This window comes from Gorilla gorilla, chromosome 4 (assembly GCF_029281585.2).
Source record: "Gorilla gorilla gorilla isolate KB3781 chromosome 4, NHGRI_mGorGor1-v2.1_pri, whole genome shotgun sequence".
Classification (NCBI taxonomy): Eukaryota; Metazoa; Chordata; class Mammalia; order Primates; family Hominidae; genus Gorilla; species Gorilla gorilla.
In genome coordinates this window covers 102,914,316-102,928,989 of record NC_073228.2, presented here as the reverse complement: position 1 = coordinate 102,928,989, position 14,674 = coordinate 102,914,316, and the positions used below count along the sequence as shown (strand labels likewise).

The 14,674-nt window shown below is 36.8% G+C and overlaps 1 long non-coding RNA gene across 1 annotated transcript in view; it reads left to right on the top strand.

Annotated features, from left to right (window-relative positions):
* Positions 1-13,112: 13,112 nt before the first annotated feature.
* The window catches only part of LOC134758442 (uncharacterized), a 431,048-nt gene continuing 429,486 nt past the window's right edge, over positions 13,113-14,674 (top strand). Inside the window, exon 1 of the long non-coding RNA XR_010133636.1 lies at positions 13,113-13,469. This is a non-coding gene — a long non-coding RNA (uncharacterized lncRNA). The remainder of the gene's footprint in view (positions 13,470-14,674) is intronic.

Here is a 14,674-nt window from a genome sequence, read left to right as displayed (position 1 = left end):
ATAGCACTTGAGCTTTTAGAACATTCAGCTAACGTGTACATCTAACCCTTCAGTTGTCAAGATCATAGCTTGCTTACTCCTGATGTTCCTAAGTATTTTTTCATTTGCAATTGTGGAAGTTATCTTAATTATCAAGAAGCACATGAATCCATTTTCTAGTTTTCCTTTTTTTACTTTTCTTGCATGTTTTTTAAAAAATTATTCTCTAAATTATTTTCAGATTGATGCCTAACTTAATAATTCCTTTGTTTACTCATAATGTTTGAGAATTATTATTGTTAATAAATTACTCTATTTTAAATATTAGTAGCACTAATAGTGTTATTGGCAAGGAACAGAATATCAAATGGGCTACATTTGGCTACATGAGCCTGCAGTTCCAACTACTTTGGAGGCTGAGGCAGGAGGATCCCTTGAGACCAGGAGTTTGAGGCCAGCCTGGTCAATACAATGAGACTCTATCTCAAGAAAAAAAAAAGAATACTTATAAAATAATATTAGAAGAAAATGTTGCTTTCTAGATGTGATTTAATAAATGTTTGTTTAATTAAACATTGAAGTTCATACAATTCTGTTTTGTTTTATAGGATCAGTGTTTAAATAGAGTGAAAACAGAAGATCTAAGACCTACTTGTACTTTTAAAAGGGTGAGAATTTGCTTTGCTTCCTCCCCACCCTCAAACAAAGATACAGGACAGTTGTCTTGAACGATTGGCTCATGTGATAGTTAAGGAAAGGAATTCTAGTAAATTGCAAATTTAAAAAATAAAATGTCTAACCACAAGCCCAATGAACAAAGAAAAGTAAAAGAAAAAAAAGGGATATCCTGTAGAAGATGAACACTATTATATTCTATCAGTAATGCAAGCCTGATTTTCAAGAGAAATCCTGCAGTTCTAAAGTATTCCTACGTATGTGCACAAGAAAAAGGCACATGCATACACATTAAATTAGTAAAGTCAATATTTATAAAGAAGTAGCAGGATAAAAGGTTTATTTTTGGTCCACTTAGTATTAGAAAAGCTCTTCTCATGAAGAACTTTCTCTCTTCATCTTTCCATCATGGGCTGGCATGTAGAAGCTCTCCCTCCCTCTTCTCCTCTCCCTCTCTTCATTCCTTCATTCTTCAACAAATGTTTCCCGGCTGTTAAGCACTGTAATTGGGCACTGATTATACAACAGTGAATAAAACAGACCTGACCCCTATCCTCCATGTACCTTCAGCTTAGTGGTTCCTTTTCTGTCAGGCTGGCCAGGAAAAAATGGCTCCAGCATCTTTCCTTCTTTGTATTCATGGAATAAGGGCTGGAAGGGGCTCCTTCACCATGCTTTCCTTTTATACACAGACACACACACAAACACACACACACACACACACACACACAGACACACACACACACCCCTCTTTCCTTGGCCTCTCTCCCTTTCCAGTGCTTAGTTTTTTTTTTTTCTAATAAGTCTCATTTTTTTTAGGGAAAAAAAAAAACCCAAAGTGAAAACATTTTAGCCATTCAGCACAGTTTAAAATAGTAGAACATAAAACAGCAAGGACTGGACTTTTTTTCATTGTATCTGCCAATTATTCCAGTTGCAATCATGTAGACACACCCAGATATACGAACACACACATATACAGTCTTTTCTAGATCTTAAGTCTAAAGAGGCAGTTTATACATCCCAAAGATATCCATATTTCTCCATTACATTTGCTTTATAAAAATGAACTCCATGAAGTTAGAAAAGAACCATTTCAGTGAAGTAAATAACTGAAGGTGCCCATATGAGAACCAATTTGGACCTATTGCAATAATTCATAGTTTCTTTCATAGGCAAAATCTGTATTCCCGCACTCACCTGTATATACAATGGCAAGAATATTATAAAAACACGACAGAATGGAATATGCAGCAATCCTTAAAGTACCATGAAATCTAAGACATATGGGAAATTGAATACTCTTGATTCTTATAGCCAATACTCCTAATTAAGAGTTTACATTTTATAAAACCCTGCATATTTTAATATACAGATAATAGGTATTTATACCTTACCAATACTAGCAAAATTTCCAAGGAGATATGTTTTAACACAACTTAACAAAATTGAAAAAATAATAGGACCAAGAAATCAGTGGTCAAATAATTACAAGTACAAACATATTAAATTTTTTTTTTCTTATCTTCTTGTATTTCATTGTCTTATCATTTCAAATTGTCTGAGCCACATGAGAAGGCTCAGGTAGGGTTTGCTCCAGAAGCAAGATTAAACTCAAGCCTGAGAATGAACTCAGGAATAAAAATAGCGCATGTTTGTCAGAAATTTATGTGACAGAAATCCGGCTGAATTAGGAGTGGGGCTGGTTTCAAAAGAAGAGGATAACTTGGGAGGAGGAAGGGATTCTCTAAGGTTTGGACTCTTGCTATCGAGTTGTTAATGCGCTCTTCAGCTGTCCCAGCTGGGTCTGTCCATCAATGAAGAATGTGAGGAATGCATGACTGGTGCAGACTTCTATGTGAAATAGATGAAGTTTCCTTTTCCCCTGGCCCTGGGGGGTAGGGACTAGCAGAGAGGATGGGGCTTCTTGCCCCTACATCCCCTGGTAAGCAGTCAGCATCCAGCATACTTGCTCCCTGTCAAAAAAGAATCTGATGCTCACTCATCCTCAAATAGAAATTTTTAAATTTCTTTCATTAAGTAATGTTTTTGAGCACTGACTAATGGTCCTGGCAATCTAAGTCCTGGGGATACTGCTGTAAACAATTCAACAAGGCTCCCATGAATGTACATTCTGGTGGTGGAAATAAAAGCAGGCAACCCGGTGAGGTGGCTCACGCCTGTAATCCCAGCACTTTGGGAGGCTGAGGCGGGTGGATCACTTGAGGTCAGGAGTTCAAAACCACTCTGTCCAACATAGTGAAACCCCATCTCTATTAAAAATACAAAAATTAGCCAGGCGTGGTGGTGCATGCTTGTAATCCCAGCTACTTGGGAGTCTGAGGCAGGAGAATCTCTTGAACCCCGTAGGTGGAGGTTGCAGTGAGCCGAGATGGTGCCATTGCACTCCAGCCTGGGCAACAGAGTGAGACTCTGTCAAAAAAAATAAAAATAAAAAAAGGAAATATAAGCAGGCAAACAAGTCAATATTCAATAATGCTATAGAGCTTAAGGAACAGGGTGTTATGATAGAGAGTAAAAGGGGGAGAAAGAGCCACCGTTAATGGAAATAAATTTCTGAGATCCCATGCTAAGGCCTGAGTACAAGATAGTTATGTAGTAAAATGGGGAAAAGCATTCAAGGTAGAGGTCAATGTCTCAAGGTGAAAACAATTTTGGAGTGTTCAAGGAATAGGAAAAAACTATGGCAGAAAGTACCATACCCAGAAGACTTTTTAGCAATCTAAGGCAGAGTCCTTTAATTCCAATTGGCATTTGAATGAAGGAGTTTTTTTTATTGTTTCCAAACTGCCCGGAAATAAGGAACCGAAGAGGCATTTATTTAATTTAAATCTATTTAATTTAAATCCACTTGGTGTCTGGTTCCTGGAGATCTAAGTGTATCCTCATAACCTCTCTCTGAAGCACAGATTATTGTTCTTATAGATGAAAAAATTTAGGTTGAAAGATTTTAAAACCTGTCCAATATATTGCAATATATAAATGTTAGTGTATATATCATATAATACATAAATATAAAATATATTACAAAGCAACAATAATTAAAACAATACGGTACTGACATGAAAATAGACATATATACTAATGGAGTAGAATGGAGAGCCTAGGAATAAATCAACAAATATACAGTCAACTTATCTTTGACAAGGGTGCCAAGAATACACAATGGAAAAAGAATGGTATCTTCAACAAATGGAATTGGGAAAAATGGATATCTACATGGGAAGTTAGAAATTGAACTATTATCTCACAACATACACAAAAATCATCTCAAAGTGAATTAAAGATGTAAACATAAGAAATGAAACTGTAAAACTACTAGAAGAAAAAATAGGGAAAAAGCTCTATACTACTGATTGGTCTTGGCAATGATTTCACAGATCTGACACCAAAAACATGGACAATGAAAGCAAAAACAGACAAGTGGAACTACATTGAACTAAAAAGCTTCTGCACAGCAAAGAAAACAGTCAACAAAGTGAAAAGGCAAACTGTGCTATTGAAGAAAATATTTGCAAGCTATATATCTGATAAGGAGTTAATCTTCAAAATATATAAGGAACTACACTTCAATAGCAAAATCAGTCCTAATAATCTTATCAAAAAAATGGGCTTAAGACTTGAATAGATATTTTTTTAAAGAAGACATATAAATAGCCAATAGGTGTGTGAAAAATGCTCAACATTACTAATCATCAGAGAAATGAGATATCACCTCACACTTGTTAAAATGGCTGTTATTAAAAAAAAAGACAAGATATTGGCTAGGATTTGCAGCAATTGAAACCCTTGCACACTATTGGTGGGAATGCAAAATGGTGCAGCTGCTATCAAAAATGGTATGAAGATTGCTCAAAAATTAAAAATAGGACTGCATATGATTCAGCAATCTCACTACTGGGTTTCCACCTAAAAGAACTGAAATCTGGGTCTTGAAGAGATATTATCATCTCTATGTTCATTGCTGTGCTATTCAGAATAGCCAAGATGTGAAAACAGCTAAATGTTTATTGATGGATGAATGGATAAAGAAAATGTAGTGTATAAGTAAAGTGAAATGTTACTGAGACTTAAAAAACTAGGAAATTCTACAAGATGTGATAGCATGGATGAACCTCTAGAAAATTATACTAAGTGAAATAAATTTGTCACAGAAGGACATATACTGCATGATTCCACTTACATGAAATGTCTAAAATAGTCAAATACATAGAATCAAAGTGGAAAGTTGGATGCCAGGGGCAGGGGGAGGGAGAAATGGAGAGTTGCTAGTCAAACGGGTACAACGTTTCAGTTGAGCAAGACAAATAAGTTCGAGAAATCTGCTGTACAACATTGTACCTATAATTAACAAACTGTACAGTTATAAATTTGTCAAGAGAGTAGATCTTATGTTAAATGTTCCTACCACAATTAAAAATAACCTCCTAAAGATACACAATAAATGGTTAGTACTGGGTTTGAACTTTGTCTTTTTGATTCTAAAGTACAGTTGTTTCCACTAGACTTCTTTGTTCTATATTATTTACTGGAGAGTTCTAATGTTAAAATGCACAGAGATTCGTCATAAAAGTTTTGAGGCAATGATAAATCAAGTCAGTGTAATTAATAGGGAAATTGAAAATGAACTAGTTAAAAGAAAGGCCTTAAGAATTATTGTTACAAATTTTAAATTAATCCTGTGGTCCCCTCCTAGACCAATCAAGAATCTCTTTTCAATAAAAGAGAGGGCTAAAGAGTCTCTTATTTCCTCAATTTACATTCTGCCAGTTTATATAGTACTTGTCAAGAATGAATATTCTTGGCTTGATTAAATGCCTAGCAGCCTATGGCTTGATCTTGAGAGTATAATTTTGATATACACTCCAACTGATGTCATTGGAGTCTTCTAGTTTTTAATGAATTCACAATCAGAATTATCTGATGGACATATTCTTGTCTGCTTCACAGCTTAGCTTATGCCATTTCCTCACTATTTTCCTGTGTAGGGCTGTGTGATTATGGTAATGCATGTGTGGTGTCCATGGTACTAGAAACACAGCAATACTAATGGTTTCTTACCACATTCAGAGCCTGGAAAGAGAACTAGGGGTATTGAGAAAAAGTTGAATACAATCAGAATGGGAAATAATTCAGATTATCAGTGCACAGCTGCAGCTGCAGCACTTATTATTACTTTAAACAGATAGTATTATTATATTCATTTATTCATTCATTCAACCAATCAGTTAGTTGTTTGGCTAATCAATCTTTCAACAGATGTTTAGTGAACTACCTACTATGTGTCAGACACTCTTTTAGGCACTAGGGATATAGCAATGAAACAGAAAAGAGGAACTGAGATATGCATTAATGAATAAAACATAAAAATTCTTCTCCCTCCTAGAGGAGGAGATAGGCAATAATCATAGACATGAGGATATTCTATAATATATTAAAAGGTGTAAAGTGCTTTGGGAAAAATAGGACATGATAACGGGATGCAGAATGCCAGTTTGTATGTGCAAGTTTTGAAAGGGTGGTTAGAATGGCCTTCACTGAGAAAGTGACATTTGAGCAAACACTTGAAAGAGGTGATAGAGTGATCCATGTAGCTATCTGAAAAAAGGGAATTTAAGTCAGAGGAAATAGCCAGTGCAAAGATTCTGCGGTGGAAGCATGCTTGGCTATTCAAGACAGAGAAAAGAGGCTAGTTTTGTCAGATTCAAGTGAGACTCGTAGGTGATGAGTTCAGAGAGGTCATGGAGAAACCACAACATAGAGAACTTCTAAGCCATTGTAAGAACTCTGACTGAAGTTGGTAACCTTTGGAGAATTTTGAGCAGATAAATGCCATGATCTGAATTTTAGTTCATTCATGTAATTTTGTTGAGAATATACTATAGCCAGGCAATAGTGGAAGCTGAGAGGCCTGTGGGGTGGTTTTTAAAATAATCTATGCAAGAGATGGTAATGGCTCAAACCATAGGGTTAGCAATGGAATTGGTTAGAAGTGATAGGATTCCGGATGTATTTTGAGGTTAAAACTAAAAGGATTCCTTGGTAGATTGGATGGGGATGCTTGAGAAAAAGAGGAGTCAAGAATGACTTCCAGGGTTTTGGCTTGAGCTGCCATCAAGATGGAATTGCCACTGGGCACTATGGCTCATACCTGTAATCCTAGCACTTTGGGAGGCCAAGGTGGAGCCAGAAGTTCAAGGCCAGCCTCTGCAACATGGTGAAACCCCATCTCTACAAAAAAAAACCAAACCCACAAAAAACAAAAATTAGGTGGGCATGGTGGTGTGTACCTGTGTTCCTAGCTACTTGGGCAGCTGAGGTGGGAGGATCACCTGAGCCCAGGGAGGTTGAGCCTGCAGTGAGCTGTGACTGTGCCACTGCACTCCAGCCTGGGAGACAGAATAAGACCCTCTCTCAAAAAAAAAAAAAAAAGAAAAAAAAGAAAAAAAATTGGAATTGCCATCAACTAAGAGTTGAAATAGGTTTTTCTAGACAAAATGCACCAGACAATTAAGGGGGTGGTTTTATAAAGTCTGTTGTAATAGGGAGATAGTTCATTAACTAGGATGATCTCAAAGATAAGAAAAGAGGCCTTGCATGAAGGGCAGATAGGCAAGATGTCACCAGGTTATCTTCTGAGAGTGGTGAGAAGGAGTTGAGAGGGCTCTTAACTGAGTCATTAAGGAAGGTAGAGATGGGTTATCTTGGAATATTAAAGGGCGGGATGGTTCTTTGTGGTTCCCCATTTATTTGAACACAAGCAAGTGAGAGCACAGGGCTAAGATGAAGTTAAACATTGTCAGGGGAAAAGCACGAGTTTACTTTTGGACTTACTAAATTTAAGATTTGTTCGAACTCCTAGTGAGAATTTCTCCATTATTTCTTTGTGTTTGTTGCATCCATCCCTGAATTCTCACATTGCATGTAAAAATATGTCATTTGAATAACCAATTTTTATTAAATTTCAGCAGACAGATGTAGGCAATGAATTATTTTCTTTTTATTATATAAATAGTTTCATTTTTAACAGCCTTCACATTACTAAACAATCTATTTCAACAAAATTGGAGCCTTCACCTGCCACCAGATATCCTGTATCTCAGTGATAGGCTTCATGAATCATGAAAGACTGCAAGGCGCTTACCATGATTGACTTCATATTCACACCTATCTACATATATGATGTGTTCTCTCCCTTTTAGACACTTAGATGTACATTAAATTAGGAAAATTATACCTTTCTTTAGTAAATTCTCTTAAAGTTACATGAAAATATTTTTGATAACTACATACAATAAAATACGTGGAATGGTGTGTTTAGTTATAACATTACAGGTTCTTGGTCTAGATTTCTCCCAAAGTCCTCTCAACAACCCTCATAGAATATCTCATATTTCATATGACATCCAGGAAAGCCAAAGTTTGATCAAAGTGGTCAGAGAAGTGATAAGAAATGTGGACCTTTAAGGGAAGAGGCTGGAAAAAAAGTAGACTGCAGATTATATGTATCTTGGAATGAGAAAAGATGAGAATATACAGGGTTTAGGTAGGAAAGAATGTGTTGAGAAGTTTAATTTAAGGCACAGAAGATAGAAAGAGTAAGAGTAATCCATATTCCAAGGACAAAAGGCACTCCTGAAAGGTAAAATATCATAAACAAGCTTTGTCTGCAAATTTGGCAACCTGAGTTAGAACATTCCCTTTATTTTGAGGGAAAGGATAACTTGGTCTTAAAATAATCTATATTTGGTGATCTCCTTCCCTTGGTTTTTCTGGAAAGAAAATTAAAAACAAAAATAAACAACAAACAAACAAAACACTCATATTTGGGATCTACTCTAGCATTGCCTCTCTTCGACTTTAGAAAAGCATCATTTTAACTAAATTTGATTAATTAATGAAGGAAATGAGACCCAGAAACCAATGCAAACTCTGCACTAAATGTATCATCACACTTAATTCTCACAACAATTGTCCAATCCTAGATACCTTCATTTTCTATATTCTACAGATGAGGAAATTTAGAGAATTGAGGAAACTTACTAAATCATGTCTTTATTTTTTTGTGCATGGTAAGAAGTTGAAGAGGTAGGATATATATTAGTCAGTTTTCACAATGCTGATAAAAATATACCCAAGACTGGGCAATTCACAAAAGAAAGAGGTTTATTGGACTTACAGTTCCACATGGTTGGGGAGGCCTCACAGTCATGGCAGAAGGCAAGGAGGAGCAAGTCACATCCTACGTGGATGGTAGCAGGCAAAGAGAGAGAGCTTGTGCAGAGAAACTACTGCTTTTAAAACCATCAGATCTTGTGAGACCCTTTCACTATCACGAGAACAGTACAGGAAAGACCCGCCCCCATGATTGAGTCAATCATCTCCCACCAGGTCCCTCCCACAACATGTGGCAATTATGGGAGGTACAAAATGAGATTTGGGTGGGGCCACAGAGCCAAACCATATTAGATGCAAACCCATATGTATAGCTCTAAAAAGTCTTTTAACCATTACACTTACTACTACTTTCTATTTATATATTACTCAAGAGTTCTACAATTTCCCCTTTGCTGCCTTTTCTTTTTCTGGACTATCAGCTTTCTTTCTTTTCTTTTTTTTTTGAGATGGAGTCTAGCTCTGTTGCCCAGGCTGGGGTGCAATGGCATGATCTCGGCTCACTGCCAGCTCCGCCTCTGAGGTTCACGCCATTCTCCTGCCTCAGCCTCCCGAGTAGCTGGGACTACAGGCGCCCGCCACCACGCCCGGCTAATTTTTTGTATTTTTAGTAGAGACGGGGTTTCACCGTGTTAGTCAGGATGGTCTTGATCTCCTGACCTCGTGATCTGTCCGCCTCGGACTCCCAAAGTGCTGGGATTACAGGCGTGAGCCACCGCACCCGGCCTAACTTTCTATGACTTTTGCCATGAAGGTATTTCTTTCTTAACCTTTTATTAATTCCTCTATTCTCTTCTGAATGATGTAATTGGACTATCTGTTATTACATAATTCTGCCACAATGAACTTCAAATTTCACTTGTCCTAAAGCAAAGCGATGCAAATGAAATTCACTCAATGTATTAAATACTATTTTAAATGAAGAATAAAATATAGCATTTTTGTGTTAGTGACACATTATTGATACCTTTCGTTTTTCTCATACTTTTCGGTGTTTTGTTCTTGTTAGTGTTTTGTAGTACTCACCATTTTCTGTGTAAACCACTTCACATTTTTCCTTTATTGAACGTTGCATTTTATCATTTTTCACCCATTTCTCAAACTTTTCATGCTCATATTCGACTTTAATCTTAATTTTCTAAAACACTGTAATTCTAACCATTTATAAGTTTGATTAGTATTAACATCTCCACTCACAGCTTTTAATAAAAATGTTGAATGATACTGGGTTCTAAAGGACCTCTGTGGAACTCTAAGTAGCATTTTCTCCCAGTCAGGATACCTTACATTTATAATTACTTTTGGGGTTTTTTTCGGGGGGCCAACTGCCATGTTCTTTTATAGCAATGTCATTCTAACCAATAATTTAATTTTAGTTTCTTCCATCTCTAGGATCTTAGTCATAGACGAAATTGTGTATACTTAGTATTGGCTTTAATAAGAATTTCTATGTAAAGCTATTTTGGCTGCAGGGCCTGTTAGTCATTTTGCCTTCTCAGCTGCCAAAATTCTAATTGTCCCCAAGGGCTGCCCGCAAATACAAACTCACTTAAAAACAAACAAACAGATCGCATGCACCTGCAATACTCATAACCTAGTGACTTTGGGAATGCATTTCCAGCTATGACTCCTGCTGCTGGTCAATACTGGGTAATCCCAGTGAGTCAATAAAGAAATAATGAAGCCATGTATCTTGAACTCATTGCCCAAAATTTACCTTTCTAACATTTATCTCATGGAATCTGAGTCTCGGAATGTTCCTTGGTTTTTCTGTACTGTTTTTGCAAGGCACTCTCTGTTAACTCAATGATTTTCTTAAACTATCACGATGGATTTCAAATGAGATGTCAATCAAATCCCATTTTCTGATATGAAACTTCTAGTATCTGTTTGGGTTTCTGCCAGAATAGATTTACTCTAGGTAAGTCTTCAAGCCAAAACTTTGGTTTCTATTTTCTTAAAAATAACAATAAAATACAGCTCAAAGGGACTTTTTTTGGCTATCCTTCAGAGTACATTTCTAATTGAGAGGGTTTTAAAAAGTAATTTGACATTTTAAATTAAATAGGAGAAAAAAATCCTGTTATGTTGTCTCAGTATATCTTCTATTATTGTCCCTTTTTTTCTGGAAATAATAAGTGATTGATAGAACACTTGGAGCTTTCTAATCATGCACTCTCTCATCTGATTTGACAAGTTTGCTGCTACCATTGTCATACCACAATTTAGAGCTATAAGATTCTATGCTATTTTGAGGTGAATTGTATCATAATTGTTTTAGGGTTTTTAAAAAAGGTTTTGATTATATCATAACCATATGAATTCTTAACTGATGCACAGAAAATTGCTAAGTGTGGTAGTTTCAAAAATATCTACTTTATAGATATTTTATCACATATTATTTTGAAGTCCTAGACATGAACAAAAACTTATTTATTGAGTAAATAAACATTTATATAGGGAAAATAGAGATGCCTTGGTTCATTACTTAAAACACATTTTATTAATAGAACAATTTAAATAATTGTCCTACCATAATACAAAGAAAACAATAAGTGATGTCACCTTGGAAATATATATAACAGATGAAGTATATATGTCACTTTCCTGGTATGCAAATCAGCCTGAGGGAAAAATATTCTTCAGAAAAAAAAATGCTTCCTGAGAAACACTTATGTTGGAAGAACAATTCACTTTATTTTCTATTTGTGGCACTCAACTCTCCACACTTTGGAGGCATATATTTTTATTAGTTTGCATTATGCAGCATGTTCACAAGAAAGAGACACAAAGATGCACTGGAACAAAGCAAACAAGAAATCAGAGAGGCAGACACACAATGAAAACATAATGCAGAACATTAAAGTTTTTGTTAAATGGGAAAACTGTTTGCACACTATAGCTAAAATTTATGAGAAAGAGACAATTCAAAATTTAGCCTAAGCTGCTTTTAGTGATAAGACATATCAGGGGAAGCTTCAGTGTTTCAGATACATTTCCCTTTCCTCATCCAAAGCACATTTGCTGGCCTATTATTGTCACATTTCTCCTTCCCCAAATAAAACTCCTTTTAGCTAGCATTTTCCTCAGGAGAATGTACAATAACAGTGTGCCCAAATGGAATTCAGGGAAGAATGAAAATAGGTGAAAAGCATCCTGGGTAATGGAAGTTAAAATTATAAAGTCTGTGCTCCAAACTTGAAAGCCTACAGTTCACGTGGTTTTTGCTAATCAACTAGTCCAGTGGATTTCAGTGTGGTCCCTGGTCCAACAGCATCAGCATCACCTAAGAATTTGTTAGAGGTGAAAATTCTCAGGCCTCATCTCAGATCTACTGGATCAGAATCTCTGAGGATGGGGCCCAGCAACCTGTGTTTTAACAACTGCCTCTCCCCCACTCCCTGCCACCAGGTGATTCTGGTGCATGTTGTGAGAACCTCTGGGCTAAGCCCTTTGCTACTCAAAGTTTAGTTCTTGAACGAGTAGCAAGGGTATCACCTGGAAGCTATTTAAGAATTCAGATTCTTAGGGCCTACCCCAGACCTACTGAATCAGGATATGTTTTTAACAAGATCCTCGGATGATTTGTCTATATATTAAAGTTTGGGGAGCACAGTGCTAGCCACTCTCTCGTGGTGTTTGTCCTTTGAGTGCATAATAACATCATCTTGGGATCTGAAAAAGAACACCCTCAGAGATTCTGATTTAATTGGTCTGGGATGTTGTCTGCACACTAGGGGTTTTTAGAAGGTCCCCAGATATTTCCAATGGGCAGGCAAGACTGAGAATTGCTGCCTTTACGCCCTCAAACACGGTTTATTTACTTTAGATTCTGATAAGCTTATTTGGTTTCTATCCCTGGAATACCCCGAAGGAAATCTTAATCTTGAGTTGTATTAAGTAAAGGAGGAGAACATTAAAGGAGTTGAGGTAATTATTTTCACCTAACTTTGAATGATCAGATCACATGGAAAGCTCTGCCTTCATTTACAGACTCCCTTCTGGAGGAGAATGTAGAATACCTAGAGCAGGATTAGAGAAGCAATCATTCCTGTGAGAAATGGTTACAGGAATTTGTAAGGTTCAGGAAGCCAGAGTGATTTTCAGAAATGTACCTCAGATTTATTGCTCTCATGTTTGTCACTTGCCATTGCATTTGGAAGGTGTCAGACCTCTGAGCCCAAGCTAAGCCATCATATCCCCTGTGACCTGCAGGTACACATCCAGATGGCCAGTTCCTGCCTTAATTGATGACATTCCACCACAAAAGAAGTGAAAATGGCCTGTTCCTGCCTTAACTGATGACATTATCTTGTGAAATTCCTTCTCCTGGCTCATCCTGGCTCAAAAGCTCCCCTACTGAGCACCTTGTGACCCCCACACCTGCCCGCCAGAGAACAACCCCCCTTTGACTGTAATTTTCCTTTACCTATCCAAATCCTATAAAACTTCCCCACCCCTATCTCACTTCGCTGACTCTCTTTTCGGACTCAGCCCGCCTGCACCCAGGTGAAATAAACAGCCTTGTTGCTCACACAAAGCCTGTTTGGTGGTCTCATCACACGGACGTGCATGAAAGAAGGGAATGGAAGGCTTCTACCAAGTCCCTACATGATCAGGTACTGCCTCCCTCTCCCCCTTATCTCAGGCCCTTTACCCCTCCCACCCTTACTTCTCCAGCCACAGCTGCCTCCTTCATATTCCTTGATGATTTTGAGAGTTTCCTTCTCTGACAGTGAATTAATTTACTGTTTTTTCTGTCTAAAGGGCTTTTCTCTTGGCTTTTCTTCTGGGTGGAGCTTTAACTTTCAGGTCTCTGCTCGGATAGGGAGGCTTCCCTATGCACTCAGTGTCTCCCAGTAACTTTCCAGAGCAGAAGCCTATTTAGTTAGTGTCTTCTTGATACTTCCTGTGATCTGTAATGATCTTGTTTGCTTATTTATTTTCTTGTCTATTATCTTCTACACCAGTAAGTTTGATGAGGGCAGAAACTTATTGGTCTTATTTAATACTACATATATTGCCAACATCTAGAGTAGGGTCCAGCACAAAGTAGACAATAATGATTCATGAAGTGAATGAGAAATGAAGAAAAAGAGAAGACTTTGTGTACCATGATAATTATTTTCAGATATTTGAAGAACTCTAATTGGAAAAGGGTTTAAATTTGAATGGCCCCGAACGTTAGCACTATAACCAAAAGGTAACCAGTATAAAGGTACTGATTTTGATTTAATATACACAAGAAATTCACAAAACTGAAAAAATTAATAGGCAGCCAAAGAAATAAGTGAGCTGTCCTAAGTAAATGGGTATAGGTTCAGGGAGATGGCATCTTGGCAGGTTGTCAATCAGGTGACTTAAGCATTTAGAAGGTGATTGGTTTCAGTGGTCACTGACTTACTATTAAATCTCATGATTATGAAAATGAAGGCTTTAATAATCATTATAATGATAAACTGGAGTTATTAATATTCTTCATTGAAAGAGTCAGGCAAGTAAGTGATTTATTTTGGAAATGATTCTAATAAAATTAAGATAAAAGAGTTTGGCTGTGTACAAGTATGAAGTTAATTTTCAAGAAATGTTAGCCATCCATAAATACCCATTCGTCAAGAGTTCCATAGCCAAGATGCTACACTCTGTCTAAATCGTGTATATGTATTTATGTTGATTGAATAGAGATGTGGTTAATACTATAGCTAATCTATAAATGATCTCATTGGCCCTTATTGGCACTGCTCGCATCCTCAGTGGAAATGCATTGTCATAGTTAAATTTAACTTTTTTCTAATAATAAAAAAGAAATTAATGGGCTAAGATA